The 19,236-nt window shown below is 45.7% G+C and overlaps 1 pseudogene; it reads right to left on the reverse strand.

Annotated features, from left to right (window-relative positions):
- Window positions 1-2,110: 2,110 nt before the first annotated feature.
- Window positions 2,111-6,532, reverse strand: LOC125522658 (annotated as a pseudogene).
- Between the last annotated feature and the right edge of the window lie 12,704 nt (window positions 6,533-19,236).

Genomic DNA, 19,236 nt, shown 5'->3' on the forward strand with positions numbered 1-19,236 from the left:
GCCTAACCCTGGAGCGGTTGACCATGAGATCTAGCCCTTTGACTTCCAACGGGCGGGCTTTGACCAGTGGACCTCTCCACCAGGTTGTGTCAGGTCAGCACAGAGGGATACCTGGGAGCAACATCCGGTCCAAACCCATAGCTACATCCCCTCCGTATAGACCCGACACGTCCGTTTCCCCCTCCAGGTGCCGGCGGCGGCGCCATCCGTGAGCTGGGAGGCCACGCCCCGGAGACGCGTGCCGAGCGGTTGCAACCGCCACAACACTTTCAGACTTGTGAGAAGCCGCGTAAGCAAGATTGGCGGCATGCTAGCCCACGAAGGCCGCCAGCCACAGCCGTAGACATGCCAAGGGCAATCCGCATAGAGGGAAGTGTTCGGATACTTCTCCATCACCTAAAATTATGAAAAATTACCATCTTTCCTATAGCATATGTGCCTACGTCGTGTAAAAAACTCATGATTTTATCGCGATCCGAGTATTTAATAATATTCATGCTGGATCGTTACCGCAGAACATCTACTACTGTGTCATCGCCGTCCGTGAGGGGGGCCACACCCTGGAGACGCGTGCCCCCTCTTCGGACATGCCACAACACCACCCCGCATGTATGAGGGGCCGGTGCGACGCTCCGGTGGCATTGCTACCCCCCCCCCAGGGCCCCCGTCTCGCCTAACCCTGGAGCGGTTGACCACGAGATCTAGCCCTTTGACTTTCCACGGATGGGCTTTGAACAGTGGACCTCTCCACTCGGTTGTGTCAGGTCAGCTCAGAGGGACACCTGGGAGCAACATCCGGGCCAAACCGACAGCTACATCCCCTCCGTGTAGACCCGATGCGTCCGTTTCCCCCCTCTAGGTGCCGACGGTGGCCCCGTCCGTGAGGGGGGCCACACCCCGGAGACGCGTGCCGCCTCTTCGGACATGCCACCACACCACCCCTCATGTATGAGGGCCCGGGGCGACGCTCCGGTGGCATTGCTACCCCCAGGGCCCCCGTCCCGCCTAACCCTGTAGCGTTTGACCACGGGATCTAGCCCTTTGACTTTCCACGGACAGGCTTTGACAAGTGGAACTCTCCACCCGGTTGTGTTTGGTCAGCCCATAGGAACACTTTGGAGCAACATCCGGCCCAGACCCACAGCAAGATCCCCTCCGTGTAGACCTGACGCGTCCGTTTCCCCCCTCCAGGTGCCGGCGGCGGCGCCGTCCGTGAGGGGGGACAAACCCCGGAGACGCGTGCCACCTCTTCAGACATGCTACCACACCACCCCGCATGTATGAGGGGCCGGTGCGACGCTCCGGTGGCATTTCTACCCCCCAGGGCCCCCGTCCCGCCTAACCCTGGAGCGGTTGACCGCAAGATCTAGCCCTTTGACTTTCCATGGATGGGCTTTGAACAGTGGACCTCTCCACTCGGTTGTGTCAGGTCAGCTCAGAGGGACACCTGGGAGCAACATCCGGGCCGAACCGACAGCTACATCCCCTCCGTGTAGACCCGATGCGTCCGTTTTCCCCCTCCAGGTGCCGGCGGCGGCGCCGTCCGTTAGGGGGGCCATGCCCCGGAGATGCGTGCCGCCTGTTTGAACATGCCACAACACCACCCGGTTGTGGTAGGTCATCTCATAGAAACACTTGGGAGCAACGTCCCCTCCGTATAGACCCGATGCGGCTGTTTCCGCCGTCCAGATGCTGGCGGCGGCGCCGTCCGTGAGGGGGGCACACCGCGAACGTGAGGGGGTCACACTCCGGAGACGGGTGCCGGGCGTTTGCAACCGCCACTAAACTTCTGTCGCTTAGCTGTTTTTGATTTTAATAAGATATAAGGACCTATATTCAAAAGAACATGACGGCACATTATTAATGTGCTTGAAAAAAATACAAAAAAAAAAAAATATATATATATATATATATATTCATAATCTATGGAAAAAATTACAAACTACATATATATTCATATAATACATAAAAAAGCATAAAAACATATTTAAAAAAAACATAAAAACATATGTAAAAAAAGCATAAAAACATACGCAAAAAAATGCATTTAAAAAAAATAGCTATGCCGACGGCATTGCCGTCGACATAGAGACGGCAGGTTTTTGGGAGGCGCCGTGCCACGGATCGGTGATGTGGCACCTATGCCGACGGCTGCCGTAGGCATACCTACGCCGCGGATCGGTAACGTGGCATACGGAGATATGCCGATGGCTGCCCGTCCCAGCCGTCGGCATAGGTTTGACGGCGTTAGCCGCTAGTCGCGGGCGGGGTCGCCGGGCCCACAGGTATGCCGACGGCTGAGTTATGCCGACGGTTGCTGTCGGCATGTCTGCATCTATGGCGACGGCCGTTCTGTGTCGTCAGCATAGTTCTGTGTAACCCGACGGCCAGGACTGGGCTGTCGGCATAGCTCCAACTAGGCTGACGGCAGCCGTAGGCATAGGTTTGGCCGTCGGCGTAGGACCGTTTTCTGGTAGTGTGTACAGGTCGGCGAACTTCTCGCCGGAGCAGGCCTCCGTCTGCTTGGACGTGAGCCTGAAGTATATGTCCTTCCCCCTGACGAGCTTCAACGCCATGTACAGCACCGCCGTCGGGTACATGCCCGTTGCCGCGATCATGTAGAACTGCTCATTGCGCCACCAGTCGAGCAGCGTGATCCCCGCCCATTTCACCTTGAACATGCCGATCACATGCATCATTGCTATGACAGCTACGAGGTACATGATGAACGTGTCGAATGGTCTCTGGATGTAGTACGACTACTCGGAGAAGAGTCACATCACCAGGAAGAAGCTGTAGTCTAGGACGAACATCGTGGCGATCGGGTAGATCGACATGTTGAGGTAAGCGATGCGCTGCAGAGGGTGGAGCCGGCGGCTGGCGATGAGAGCGTTGCTGTGGGAGAAGAACACCTCGAGGGAGCCGCCCGACCACCGGAACACCTGGTAGAGGCGCTCGGTGAGGTTGATCGGAGCCGTTCCGGGGAACGCGGCCGGCTCCATGGAGCAATACATGGAGCGCCACCCTTGCTGGTGGATGCGGAATCCGGTCATCACATCCTCCGTTGCGATGTTGTACACCCACCCGACATCTCTCCCCCATGAACTCCCATCCTCGTAGACGCATGTCATCAGGGTGGCCAGGTCATTGTTGAGCACCTCGTCGACCAACACCGGGGTGATAGACCGCTCTTGGATTGCGCCATCCGGTATTGAGTTCAAGAACGAGGTCTGAGTTACCCAACTCATAGGCCTTACCTACAAGCTTGATGTTCTTCGCTCTATAGTGTGGTGGCTCCATGCCATAGAGCGCTACATGACGGAACATGGTGCTGATGCCGAGGTAGGTAGGACCTTGGAGACCATTGAGCGAAAGCATGGTGCCATCAAAGAAGACACGATTGTGGTTGGAGTAGCGATCTGTCGGGTCAACATCATCGAAGCGTTGTGGGAACTGGACGAAGGCCGTGTTCTGACCATCACGAGGGTCGAGCATGAAGCACATAGGGGCGCGGAGAGCTTGTGAGTTGTTGATGTAGTGGTTGCAGTCAAAGTTGATGACGAAAGGCGCATTGGAGAGTAACGCGGAGACGCGGAGCATCACGTTCATGGCTCCTGCCTTCTTTTGGTTGTCATAACCGGGGCGCTTCTCACGGGAAATGTAGACGAGCATGGGGAACCTGGTGTCAATGTTGCTCAAGTCAATTGGATTGTTGGTGCTCACCAACGATTCAAGCTGTGGTTTACAACTTGGATGGTCTAGCATGACCTGTCAAAAGAGCATAGTAGTCCCACCATTTTTATGAATCAAATAAATTTGAAGAAAAAAAATTCTAGTGCACGGTCAACTGAATAACTATTTTATATACTAAAACCACAACACAACACAAAATAGAGGGTTATGCTATTAACATAGCTATTAGATATTAAAAACATGATACATAAGAAAAATAGAGATAAAAGGTTTAAATTCTTATAAAAGGACAAAACAACCAGTCGTCGATTTGGTGAACTATCTATTTATTAATAAATCAAAGCCAATCTACATAATTGTACCTAAACAGATTGCGTTCATTATTTCTTTATAATTGTATCAAAACAAATCATAAGCATTATATGTACATAAATGCACCTAAACAGATTGTGTCATTAGATCTACATAGTTGCTACTAAGCAAATCATACTAGTTAGATCAACATAACCATGCCTAAACATATCACATTCTATAGATCTTCGTAATTATACTTAAATAAATCTTAATTGTTAGATCCACATAGACATACATAAATAGGTAATAATGGTCAGATCAATAAACATAACTAAACTAACAGTATATACAAAATAAATGTAAACGCTACATGTATCGATACCTATAAATGCTGTCCATTATGCAATGAACTGATAAATCAATGTAAAAGAATATTCGCATAAGATAAAAAGAATACTTCAAGATGATGCTCTCGTAAGCGAGGGGCACTTTGCTTGTTCAAAAAAAAAAGAAAAAAAGTTGTCAATCGGATGGATCATCTCTTTATTAGTAAATCTCAACCATTAGATCTATGTAGCCGTCCATATAGAGATTGTACCCGTCGGATCAACATAACATACTTACAGATATCACAAACATTATATCTTCATAATTTACCTAAACATGCCGTAACTCATTGAATCCATAGTCGTGTCTAAACGGATCATATCTTTTTGGTTTACATAATTGTACCTAAGCATATTACATTATGCTATATTAGCATGACTTTACCTAAGTATACTTCGTCTATTGGATCTTTATACCTACATATAAATAGGTCTTAACCGGTAGATATTCGTAAATATAGCAAGATAAATAAAAAATGATAGATCATCAGAATTGCAACTAGCCGGATCACACACGCAAAAGCATTCTTTTTTATTTCTTAGCAAAATGACCAGATATTCTTATATATAATAGATTTCAAAGTTGCACCTTAGAGATGTATCCATGTCGAACATCATGCATTTTGCAATGGAGCTAAATGAGAAGAAAAAGAGGCATGCATGAAATAAAAATAATTACCAATTTTAACATACTGAAGATGATTCCCTCACATCACCCAGCTAGTTTTGTTAATTCACTCTTAAGTAGATGTGACTATCCCTTGGGTTTTGGTCTGATGTTCAAAGTCTAAACTAATAGAATTTCAAATATCCTTTTCATTTTGTGTCTAAAGCCACCAAATCAACGTGTAGCACGTGGACTGAGATTTGAGACTGGGATCTAGCTAGATTCATAAATTTAGAGGAATTCAAAAGGTGCGGCTTATAACTTTGACCTGAACTAACCAACAGTAAAACGTTTACCTTAACAATTCCAGCATGTTGTCCTCTTCGATGATTGTCAGTTTGCTCAATCCATGTACACGCCCATTGTGTCCCATCAGCCATCCAAGTGGCATGTACACCATCATCGCCTTTGTTGTAGGCATCAGATCGTCGGCGGATGGTTGTAGGAAGGGAATCTATTCTCACCTTGAACTCACCATATTCTCTGCGCACACGCCTGTGATCACTCATGAACTCTCCTGCCATACCCCCGACATACGGCCTGGTTTTCATCCGAAAATAGTTCTCCGGGGACCTTGGCTCGATGCAATGCTTCCGGCAAAACGGGACCCACAAAGCAGAGAAATAAGCAACTTGGATCATCGCCTCATAGTGCACCAATGAGCCACCCTCGTCGGAGAGGTAGCAGGCATACTTGTCGACGGGGTAGTCAGCGGCGAGGATAGAGAGGATGGTGTTCACCGTGTACATGACGGGTTCATCCACGGGGTCGACGGTGGTGACGAAGACATCGATTCTCGGAAGGACGGCTTCGCCGTGCCGGTCCGCCAGGGCGGTGAGGTCCGGCACGCGTTTGATGGGGTTGAGCTTGGGGAGCTGGTTGAGGAGCCATGAGAAACCGAACCAGGCGTCCGCAACCATGGACGTGGCCCAGAGCAACATGCCATCGTGGTTCCTGTGCTCTACTCGCCACGCGAAGAAGGCGACGATAGCGACCAAGCGCACCAGAATCAAGAACCTGTTGTTGTTGCAAAGACGGTTGTAAGTATTCAAATTCGGAAGTGTAGGACTGGATCATACTACTCCCTCCATTTCCAATTATAGGACATTTCGGGTATTTTAATATGAACTATATACAAACTGAAATGAATGAATAAACACACTACAACCAGTCTATATACATCCAATTCAAAAAAAAATGGAATATCTTATAATAAGAAGAAGATCGGAGTACTCATAAAAGGAAATAAAAAGAGCATGCATGTCAGAATGGACACGCGCAAACTGACCTGTAAGGATGCAGGATGCTTCCCTTGACCTTCATGGTCCGGAACAGCAGCGGCCGGCCGGCGCTGGCTTCAGACATGTCTCCCTCCTCCGCCGCCACCCACACGTCGTCCCTGGGGCGCCTGCCCTCGGCGGCGTCGGCGGCGGTGTCCGTGGCCATTGTGTAAGCCGTGGCTATACTACGTAGGTACGAGAACCTAGCTAGACACAGCTGATGCTGATCTCCCTAGCTAGCTTGTTTGTGTCGACGAGATGTTTGCCCTGTGGGGGATTATATCGCGCTAGCTAGTCATCGTCGCCGTAGCCATACTAAACCATCGGCCACGACTTCCGCCCGCAAGGTCAAATACTGCAACTGGATCAAGGCCGCCGCTCGTACTTACAGTTACAGTGCACCGCGGGAAGGATCACATTTCAGAGTTCTGGCCGATCAAATTCAACCGGCCAATACTCAACAGCTAGATAAGTACTCCCTCCGTCCTGAATGTATTTTTCGTTCTAGATATATCCATTTTTGCTAAAAGTAATTCAAAGCGGAGCAATTATATATTTCTGCGCATTTGCTATTTCTGAGTCAACTGAAAATAGTTCAAAAAACAAAAAAAGAACAACTAGATTTCTACGCGTTGCGGAGGTATGATACTAGTCTATGATACTACCCACTACGAGAGGTCTTATATAGGATTTCATAGTATTGGACTTTATATTGTATATGTCCCTAATGAGTACATGTCCGGTCGGTTGTGTGCCCAATGAACGGTCATGTTAGCCTGTAAATTATAGTCGATAGATTGGATAAAACTTGTCATAGTGTCACAACAAATTCAGTAAAAGCTGTCACCATGTCACAACTTTGTGGTAAAAAGTAAAATTCACACCTAATGCTCTATACATTTGTTATTTGTTAATTCATGACCCTCGTGTTGTCTTGTTGATTTATAGGTATTTGATCGTTGTCAATAATACAAAGGGATCCACATGAGGACATATATGTATTGCATCTACACAATTTTCCAGGGAACTATCTAATCAAGAAAGAAACTTTTATTTGGAAGTGGGCAGCCCAAGGTTTAATCGTTTAGAGCACAGAGAGGGACATGGTTTTTGAGCTTAGAGAAGGATACTATGAGGAACTCATAAATAAATGGTCATGCCGGTAGAGGCACATTGTGCAAAGGTAATTGCTTGTGGTGTTCATGGTGTGGTTCTTGATTTCAGCAATAGTAACACATTTTAGCCGTCAACCTAGTAAAAACAGACACGTCGGGGTTGCCCGCCGGCCTAATAGACCTGGACGGAGGGAGTACTAACTATCACTTTCAAGTTTTTCGCGCATTCACCAGATTGGGGTACTCACTTCGGCACGTCTGCACCCGTCAGGTTTCTACTTAGAGTAGAGAATGCCGAGACTGGAATCTCTTCGCGTCGAATTGAAGTCCACATCTCGGCCTTGAAGGATGCCAACGTTAACTTCGATGATGACTTTGTTGCGTCAGCGCTGGGGAACCTTCCTTCACTTCAGAAAGTGCAAGTGAGACTTAACTAAATGTCGATGACTTTGCGGTGATGCATGAACCACTGAAGCTTGCAGTTGACGAACATCCCAACATTCCAAACCTTTCTATTTCTTGCGTGGAAACAGTCCAAGCCTTCAACTAATATAACTCACTAGACACTGGGTACGTCGAGTGTTTTAATTGTACAATTTGAGTGTTATGGTATCTATTTCGTGGCTCCCAATGTGTGATGAGACTCGGTCATAAATGTAGAAAGATGACCAAAAAAGAATCTCCTCAACACATCTCGGCCTTGAAGGATGCCAACGTTAACTTCGATGATGACTTTGTTGCGTCAGCGCTGGGGAACCTTCCTTCACTTCAGAAAGTGCAAGTGAGACTTAACTAAATGTCGATGACTTTGCGGTGATGCATGAACCACTGAAGCTTGCAGTTGACGAACATCCCAACATTCCAAACCTTTCTATTTCTTGCGTGGAAACAGTCCAAGCCTTCAACTAATATAACTCACTAGACACTGGGTACGTCGAGTGTTTTAATTGTACAATTTGAGTGTTATGGTATCTATTTCGTGGCTCCCAATGTGTGATGAGACTCGGTCATAAATGTAGAAAGATGACCAAAAAAGAATCTCCTCAAGCTCAGTGTAGGTTTCCTATCACAAACTGCAACTTGGAATGTAGAACTAGTCCTCTCCCTGCGCATAACCTTGGATCTACATACTAAAGAAAGGATTGTTCCGTTAGATCTAGTCTAGACTAATTTCACCTGGTTTTGCATGGATCAGACGACTCGTTCAGTTTTGCAACGCAAGCTGCTCCCCTCAATTTTACACAATGCATGTACTCTCTCTCTCTCTCTCTCTCAACCCACCCATGTGTACGGTAGTTAAGATTTGTGTGCGGTCAATACTAGGAAGGAGCGCAATTAATGCACCCACACTCCCTTCGTCGCGATTGGAACCTATGGATGCAAAGCATTATTTGTTTATTTGAAAAGACGGACAACCCTCAGCCTTTGCTTATGCACACAACCATATATTATTAATTATTGGAAACGCTGAACAAATTGGCTTACAAAGAGAAAAGGAACAAAAATGGGGTCATCCACATAAGATCCGCCTCGCGAAAACCTTCCCAAACTGTACCACCAAACCTACAACGATATATATATTAGCAGATAAAGGGCACAATGCTTCAAGACCACGCCTTCAATAAGGAAAAACCGCTCACACACTGTTGTTAGCTGGTCCAATCAGATGTCAGAACAAGGGTTGTGAACACGAAGCAGATCTTCAAACTAGCACCTTTAACAAGGTAACAATGCATTGGCATTGATGCAGCCCGATCAAGCCATAAGGCAAGATCCTGAGTTTTCACCCGGAGATAATGCATCATGATGTCTATCATCATAGTCATTGCCCACCATTCTGCCGGCCTACTCACACAGAACTAGCCGGCCAAACGAGAAAACACCAGAAAGGAAGATGCCATCTCGTCTCTTCCAACCAATATTGCACTGCCATCTTGCTGATGGTTTTCGTGTGTGCCATGGTCGCCCCTAGTAGCTGTCGCCGCTAGATGCATCGCCACGACGGCTTTCATCGGCAGTGGTGGGGGAGGTGGGTTGCGCCTCACACAACTTCCAAATGCGACCGAGCCAATGTTCGGTGCATCACGCATCCATCTGATCCGGCAAATCATGTTGTCGTCGAGCTGCTCCAACCAGAGCGCCACCGCATCAAATCTACACATAGGAATGTCGAATCCACGCCACTGACCACCGCCAAAAAGATGCCTACCGCTGGCACTAGGTTTTTACCCATGGGGGTTGTTGAGGTCGATCTCCGACCCGGCGGCTCCTCCGCACCACCTCCGAGTGACCGCACCACCATTGTGCGCATACCCAGTCATAGGTTAAACCACATACTCGGTTGCTCCGGTGCGCACGCTGCTAAAGGAGGTCATGTGAAGGGAAATATGCCCTAGAGGCAATAATAAAGTTATTATTTATTTCCTCATATCATGATAAATGTTTATTATTCATGCTATAATTGTATTAACCGGAAACATGATACATGTGTGAATACATAGACAAACTTAATGTCACTAGTATGCCTCTACTTGACTAGCTCATTAATCAAAGATGGTTATGTTTCCTAACCATAGACATGTGTTGTCATTTGATTAACGGGATCACATCATTAGGAGAATGATGTGATTGACTTGACCCATTCCGTTAGCTTAGCACTTCATCGTTTAGTATGTTGCTATTGCTTTCTTCATGACTTATACAAGTTCCTATAACTATGAGATTATGCAACTCCCGTTTACCGGAGGAACACTTTGTGTGCTACCAAACGTCACAACGTAACTGGGTGATTATAAAGGAGCTCTACAGGTGTCTCCAAAGGTACATGTTGAGTTGGCGTATTTCGAGATTAGGTTTTGTCACTCCGATCGTCGGAGAGGTATCTCTGGGCCCTCTCGGTAATGCACATCACTATAAGCCTTGCAAGCAATGTAGCTAATGAGTTAGTTACGGAATGATGCATTACATAACGAGTAAAGAGACTTGCCGGTAACGAGATTGAACTAGGTATTGGGTACCGACGATCAAATCTTGGGCAAGTAACATACCGATGACAAAGGGAACAACGTATGTTGTTATGCGGTTTGACCGATAAAGATCTTCGTAGAATATGTAGCAGCCAATATGAGCATCCAGGTTCTGCTATTGTCTATTGACCGGAAACAGTTCTAGGTCATGTCTACATAGTTCTCGAACCCGTAGGGTCCGCACGCTTAAGGTTTCGATGACAGTTATATTATGAGTTTTGATGTACCGAAGTTTGTTCAGAGTCCCGGATGTGATTACGGACATGACGAGGAGTCTCGTAATGGTTGAGAAATGAAGATTGATATATTGGAAGCCTATATTTGGATATCGGAAGTGTTCCGGGTGAAATCAGGATTTTCCCGGAGTACCGGGAGGTTACCGGAACCCCCCGGGGGCTTAATGGGCCTACATGGGCCCTAGTGGAGAGGAAGAGAGGAGGCAAGGGCTGGCCGCACCCCCTCCCCCCCTAGTCCGAATTGGACAAGGAGGGGGGCGGCGCCCCCCCTTTCCTTGCCCCCTCTCTCTCCTTCCCTCTCTCTCCTACTCCAACAAGGAAGGGAGTCCTACTCCTGGGAGTAGGACTCCTCCTGGCCGGCCGCACCTCCCCCCTTGCTCCTTTATATACGGGGGCAGGGGGCACCCTAGAAAGACAACAATGAGCCTTGAGATCTCTTAGCCGTGTGCGGTGCCCCCCTCCACCATAGTCCTCGATAATATTGTAGCGGTGCTTAGGCGAAGCCCTGCGACGGTAGAACATCAAGATCGTCACCACGCCGTCGTGCTGATGGAACTCTTCCCCGACACCCTACTGGATCGGAGTCCGGGGATCGTCGTCGAGCTAAACGTGTGCTAGAACTCGGAGGTGCCGTAGTTTCAGTGCTTGATCGGTCGGGCCGTGAAGACGTATGACTACATCAACCGCGTTGTTCTAACGCTTCCGCTTTCGGTCTACGAGGGTACGTGGACAACACTCTCCCCTCTCGTTGCTATGCATCACCATGATCTTGCGTGTGCATAGGAAATTTTTTGAAATTACTACATTCCCTAACAGTGGCATCCGAGCCAGGTTTATGCGTAGATGTTATATGCCGAGTAGAACACAAGTGAGTTGTGGGCGATACAAGTCATACTGCTTACCAGCATGTCATACTTTGGTTCAGCGGTATTGTTGGAAGAAGCGGCCGGACCGACATTACGCGTACGCTTCACGAGACTGGTTTCACCGTTACGAGCACTCGTTGCTTAAAGGTGACTGGCGGGTGTCTGTCTCTCTCACTTTAGTTTAACCGAGTGTGGCTACGCCTGGTCCTTGCGAAGGTTAAAACTGCACTAACTTGACGAACTATCATTGTGGTTTTGATGCGTAGGTAAGAACGGTTCTTGCTCAGCCCGTAGCAGCCACGTAAAATTTGCAACAACAAAGTAGAGGACGTCTAACTTGTTTTTGCAGGGCATGTTGTGATGTGATATGGTCAAGATGTGATGCTATATTTTATTGTATGAGATGATCATGTTTTGTAACCAAGTTATCGGCAACTGGCAGGAGCCATATGGTTGTCGCTTTATTGTATGAAATGCAAACGCCCTGTAATTGCTTTACTTTATCACTAAGTGGTAGCGATAGTCGTAGAAGCAATAGATGGCATAACGACAACGATGCTACGATGGAGATCAAGGTGTCGCGCCGGTGACGATGGTGATCACGACGGTGCTTCAGAGCTGGAGATCACAAGCACAAGATTATGATGGCCATATCATATCACTTATATTGATTGCATGTGATGTTTATCCTTTATGCATCTTATCTTGCTTTGATTGACGGTAGCATTTTAAGATGATCTCTCACTAAATTATCAAGAAGTGTTCTCCCTGAGTATGCACCGTTGCGAAAGTTCTTCGTGCTGAGACACCACGTGATGATCGGGTGTGATAGTCTCTACGTTCAAATACAACGGGTTCAAAATAGTTGCACACGCGGAATACTCAGGTTAAACTTGACGAGCCTAGCATATACAGATATGGCCTCGGAACACGGAGACCGAAAGGTCGAATGGGAATCATATAGTAGATATGATCAACATAGTGATGTTCACCATTGAAACTACTCCATCTCACGTGATGTCGGACATGGTTTAGTTGATTTGGATCACGTGATCACTTAGATGACTAGAGAGATGTCTGTCTAAGTGGGAGTTCTTAAGTAATATGATTAATTGAACTTAAATTTATCATGAACTTAGTACCTGATAGTATTTTGCTTGTCTATGTTTGTTGTAGATAGATGGCTCGTGTTGTTGTTTCCGTTGAATTTTTAATGCGTTCCATGAGAAAGCTAAAGTGAAAGATGATGTAGCAATTACACGGACTGGGGTCCCGTAACCTGAGGATTATCCTCATTGCTGCACAGAAGAAATTATGTCCTGGAAGCACTGCTGGGTGCCAGGCCTGCCTGCAGATGCAACTGACGACGTTAAAGAACGTCCTGGAAGAGCAAAGCTGATGACTTACTCGATAGTTCAGTGTGCCATGCTTTACGGTTTAGAACCGGGTCTTCAACGACGTTTTGGAACGTCATGGAGCATAATGAAGATGCTCCAAGGAGTTTGAAGTTAATATTTCAAGCAAATGCCCGGATTGAGAGATATGAAGTCTCCAATAAGTTCTACAGCTTTAAGAATGGAGGAGAATAGTTCTGTCAGTGAACATATACTTCAAAATGTCTGGGTTATAATAATCACTGATTCCAACTAGGAGTTAATCTTCCTGATGATAGTGTCATTGACAAATTCTTCAATCACTGCCACCAAGCTACAAGAGCTTCGTGATGAACTATAATATGCAAGGGATGGACAAGAACTATTCCGGAGCTCTTCGCAAATGCTAAAGGCTGGCGGAGGTAGAAATCAGAAGGAGCATCAAGTGTTTGATGGTCAATAAGACACCAGTTTCAAGAAGAAGAAGAAGAAGGGGAACTTCAAGAAAAACAACAAGCAAATTGCTGCTCAGGAGAAGAAACCCAAGTCTGGACCTAAGGCTAAAACTGAGTGCTTCTACTGCAAGCAGACTGGACACTCGAAGCGGAACTGCCCCAAGTATTTGGCGGATAAGAAGGATGGCAAGGTGAACAAAGGTATATGTGATATACATGTTATTGATGTATACCTTACTAATGCTCGCAGTAGCACCTGGGTATTTGATACTGGTTCTATTGCTAATATTTGCAACTCGAAACAGGGATTAAGCGAAGATTGGCTAAGGACGAGGTGACGATGCGCGTGGAAAATGGTTCCAGAGTCGATGTGATCGCAGTCGGCACGCTACCTCTACATCTACCATCGGGATTAGTTTTAGACCTAAATAATTGTTATTTGGTGCCAGCGTTAAGCATGAACATTATATCTGGATCTTGTTTGATGCGAGACGGTTATTCATTTAAATCAGAGAATAATGATTGTTCTATTTATATGAGTAATATCTTTTATGGTTATGCACCCTTGAAGAGTGGTCTATTTTTATTGAATCTCGATAGTAGTGATACACATATTCATAATGTTGAAGCCAAAAGATGCAGAGTTGATAATGATAGTGCAACTTATTTGTGACACTGCCGTTTAGGTCATATCGGTCTAAAACGCATGAAGAAACTCCATACTGATGGACTTCTAGAATCACTTGATTATGAATCACTTGGTACTTGTGAACCGTGCCTCATGGGCAAGATGACTAAAATGCCGTTCTCCGGAACTATGGAGTGAGCAACTGATTTATTGGAAATCATACATACTGATGTATGTGGTCCAATGAACATTGAGGCTCGCGGCGGGTATCGTTATTTTCTCACCTTCACAGATGATTTGAGCAGATATGGGTATATTTACTTGATGAAACACAAGTCTTAAACATTTGAAAAGTTCAAAGAATTTCAGAGTGAAGTGGAAAATCATCGTAACAAGAAAATAAAATTTCTATGATCTGATCGTGGAGGAGAATATTTGAGTTACGAGTTTGGTTTACATTTGAAGCAATGCGGAATAGTTTCGCAACTCACGCCACCTGGAACACCACAACGAAATGGTGTGTCCGAACGTCATAATCGTACTTTACTAGATATGGTGCGATCTATGATGTCTCTTACTGATTTACCGCTATCGTTTTGGGGTTATGCTTTAGAGACGGCCGCATTCACGTTAAATAGGGCACCATCAAAATCCGTTGAGATGACGCCTTATGAACTATGGTTTCGCAAGAAACCAAAGTTGTCGTTTCTTAAAATTTGGGGCTGCGATGCTTATGTGAAGAAACTTCAACCAGATAAGCTCGAACCCAAATCGGAGAAATGTGTCTTCATAGGATACCCAAAAGAGACTATTGGGTACACCTTCTATCACAGATCTGAAGGCAAGATTTTTGTTGCTAAATTCGGATCATTTCTAGAGAAGGAGTTTCTCTCGAAAGAAGTGAGTGGGAGGAAAGTAGAACTTGATGAGGTAACTGTACCTGCTCCCTTATTGAAAAGTAGTTCATCACAAGAACCAGTTCCTGTGACAACTACACCAATCAGTAAGGAAGCTAATGATACTGATCATGAAACTTTAGATCAAGTTACTACCGAACTTCGTAGGTCTACCAGAGTAAGATCCACACCAGAGTGGTACGGTAATGCTATTCTGGAAGTCATGTTACTTGACCATGGCAAACCCACGAACTATGAGGAAGCGATGATGAGCCCAGATTCCGCAAAATGGCTTGAGGCCATGAAATCTAAGATTAGATCCATGTATGAGAACAAAGTATGGACTTTGGTTGACTTGCCCAATAACCGGCAAGCCATATAAAATAAATGGATCTTCAAGAAGAAGACTGACGCTGATGGTAATGTAACTGTCTACAAAGCTCGACTTGTTGCGAAAGGTTTTCGACAAGTTCAAGGGGTTGACTACGATGAGACTTTCTCACCCGTAGCGATGCTTAAGTCTGTCTGAATCATGTTAGCAATTGCCGCATTTTATGATTATGAAATTTGGCAAATGGATGTCAAAACTGCATTCCTGAATGGATTTCTGGAAGAAGAGTTGTATATGATGCAACCGGAAGGTTTTGTCGATCCAAAAGGTGCTAACAAAGTGTGCAAGCTCCAGCGATCCATTTATGGACTGGTGCAAGCCTCTCGGAGTTGGAATAAACGCTTCGATAGTGTGATCAAAGCATATGGTTTTATACAGACTTTTGGAGAAGACTGTATTTACAAAAAAGTGAGTGAGAGCTCTGTAGCATTTCTGATATTATATGTAGACGACATATTGTTAATTGGAAATGATATAGAATTTCTGGATGGCATAAAGGGATACTTGAATAAAAGTGTTTCAATGAAAGACATCGGTGAAGCTGCTTACATATTGGGCATCAACTGACAGCTCCACCGTTCTATGAGGGTACGTGGACAACACTCTCCCCTCTCGTTGCTATGCATCACCATGATCTTGCGTGTGCGTAGAAATTTTTTTGAAATTACTACGTTCCCTAACATCATGCACATCACGCCGCCACCCTCTTGTCCGGGATCGTTGCCCCGGCAACAACGCCGTGTAGCTTACTAGCGTCGTCACGTCACAGCCTACCACGCTAAACTCATGTGACCATGTGCGACGACTTGCCAGACTAAAGAGGCGTGGTAGCAACCGAGGATGGGGGCGCAGGGGCGGACTCACGTTGTAGTGAGTGGGGGCCCAGGCCCCCACTCGATTTCCTGTCGTCCCGGTATAAAACGTCAGCCAGTAGGCCCCCGGTCAGCCTAGAGCTGGTGCCCCCACTCCCTTCGGCCCTTCTCCAAAAGCCCATAAAAGAAAAGGCAAACCAAAATACCAAATGCATGCGTGTCCTCGAACACAGCGATAAACGCGAGGAGAAGCTGGCTGCTGCTTGCCTCTTCGATCTCTGGGAGATTTAATAGCAAGAAAATTGATGATTAAACCAAGAAGCGAACCGTCAGCCACCGCCCACCGCCTGCTTCGAGGATTGGTCAATCGTGGCTCGGCGGCTTCCTTTCGGCCGATGCCCGCCCCGCCGCCTGGTCGCCGGCCTCCGGCAGCTGCGGCACGACCGCTAGTCTACAGAGGTCTGGTTTGTAGCAGCAGCAACCTCTGCTCAAGTGCACATCCCCAAGCTTTATTGATCTCAATCCCATCCCAACTCCTAAACTTCCGTAGGAAAACAAAAACTCGGGTACTTCTCGATTTGGTTTTCCTGGACCTCTCCTGTTCTTATTTTTCAGTTGATTTCTTTGTGTTTTCTGTCAAATCAAGTGAAAATATGCAATCCCGTCCGTACTAGTACTCTATCAGGCATGTTCTGTTGGTTCTAACAATAAATTATAGGATTAGTGTGGCACACCAATAGTATAGCTTAATTTGTACCATTTGGGAATTCTCTATGCAATTCAATCCGGCAAACCATTCTACTACGAGTACTTGTGTGCTGGCCTGATAGTATGCTACTACTAGCATGCTTTCTCTGTGAATTTTTACAATTAGTACTTCAATTATTTGACAGGGAGGAAGAAAGAAAATGGATAAGTATATTTGACAAAGAAACAAAGAGATGACACCACCACCACCAATAGGTCTGCTTTGAGCCCAAGTGATTTACTTTGTCATTTTGACAAGGAAAAGTTGCTGAAATTAGCTAAACTTTATCCTGATAATTTTAATCACAAAAATATGGTGGCTCTTGAGCGTGAACTTGGTCTCTACATAGATAATATACTCCATGATACATGGTTTTCTTGCTTTGGACAAAATAGATGATTTGACTAAACAGACGGTGGATACAAGGAAGCATCTACCCTATCATTAGTATATTGCCTTTTGAAGATAGCGCTGACTCTCCCTGTAACCACTGCCAACGTTGAGAGATGTTTTTCAGCTATGAAGATTGTGAAGTGCGTAACAGAACTGGTGATGCTTATTTGAGCCATAGCCTAATTTGCTTCGTGGAAAAGGACTGCTGGACGAAATTACTGATAAAGATATTTGAGCCATCGTTTCCTTAAGATGAAAGATGACCGTGGGAGAAATGAAATGTAACGATCCAATACCTTACACCTCCTGTGTCTTTACCATTTCCATTAGTATTTTAATTGATAATACTAATATGTGTTTTTTCTTCACAGAAAGCAACATTTATGTTAGAGATGAATACTCTCTTTTTTGCAAAATATGAACTATTTGGATTTAAAGTCTTTCTTTCTTTTTTACCAAAGAACAGTAGGGTAAATCCCCTACTGTGAGTCATTTTCATTTATAAAGAAGAGTATCCAAAGTACATAAATAAATGGTTGTTGGGGGGACAACCAAGTAGGTACAATCCAGAGGGAGAGTGGTAGGGAAATTATTGAAAAATTAAATATTGTCTATCCATGACGACATGCCCTCTTTTAGAGTGGGTTTAGCCCTCAGCATGGTCATTTTGAAACATCTGACAAAATCATTCTTGCATTCATTTATTGAGCAAGGTATCCCTTCAAAAATCATCCCATTCCTTTGGTTTCATATGCTCCAGCATCCAAGAATCATGATTTCCATGAAGTGGTCAATTTTATATCTGTGTTTAGCATCAATAATCATATTGTTGATCTCCATATCCGAATTCCATTCAAAACCAATGTCCCACCAAAATCCTTGACTAAAAGGACAAGTGAATAGAAGATGAGTCCTGTCTTCAAGGTCTTCATTGTTGCATAGAACACATACAGTGGAATCCAGATGCATGCTTTTTCCGATCAAAAGATCACATGTATTTATTCTGTCATTAAGCATAAGCCAACAGAAAAACTTGTGTCTTGGAAGACAACATGATTTCCATATCCATTTAAAGGCGGCAGCAGCATCCTCACCATTTAAAGTTGGCAATTTCCACTCCCGGGGAAAGATCCAGGAGAGGGGGCACCATCTTGGCCGGAGGGATTCACAAGGTTGAAGTGCCATGGATCGCCGGTGGAGTCGCCCTAGGAGTCGCCAGAGAGGTGGAGGAGAGGGGAGCCATTTGATTTAAAGTCTTTCTTACAAGGTATGTTCACTTTAGTGATAACTTGCTGTGTTACTGTTGGATAAAGTATCTCCTTTTAGAACTTGAATAAAATCATCTTATGACTTGCAAGAAAATGTTGATATATAGCATATTTAGACGTTTATAAGCCCGTGTAAAAAAGATCGAGAGTTTTCTATAGCTCGGTGCCCCCGCTTGGTTTTTATCCTGGGTCCGCCCCTGTGGGGGCGGATAGGAGAGGAGCGCGTCCAGCATCCGCAGCCCCTCCTGGCTCACTGGCACCGTACGTGTTCATCCGCCGCTGCATCTACAAATGCCTGCACTCCTTGCGAGTCAGGGCTCAAGGTGCGGAGTCGGCTCACCGGTCGTTGGTCTCGAGCGGAGAGGCAAGCACAGTGGCAAGTGGCCACGCCATGGCCACCGCCATGGGATGGGCATAGGACGCAGTGTGCATCGCCTCGACTGCTGCTGCAGCCCAACCGCACTAGGCCCCATGGAGGATGCGAGTCCGGTGTAGGAGACAATACTCACAACACAAAGCATTGTTAGAGAAAAAATCTAAAAGGTTATGCGGAGAATATGGCTATTGGTTGAGACAGGAAAATATCCACTGATACTAGCCCTCACATGCTCCCCGTTTAGAAAGTTCAAGTTTGGACATTTCAAGAAGTTCTAAAAATAATCCTAAATGCTCACAAGACATGTGTCTATAGCTCCTATAAATTTGATCA

This window comes from Triticum urartu, chromosome 7 (assembly GCF_003073215.2).
Source record: "Triticum urartu cultivar G1812 chromosome 7, Tu2.1, whole genome shotgun sequence".
Lineage (NCBI taxonomy): Eukaryota > Viridiplantae > Streptophyta > Magnoliopsida > Poales > Poaceae > Triticum > Triticum urartu.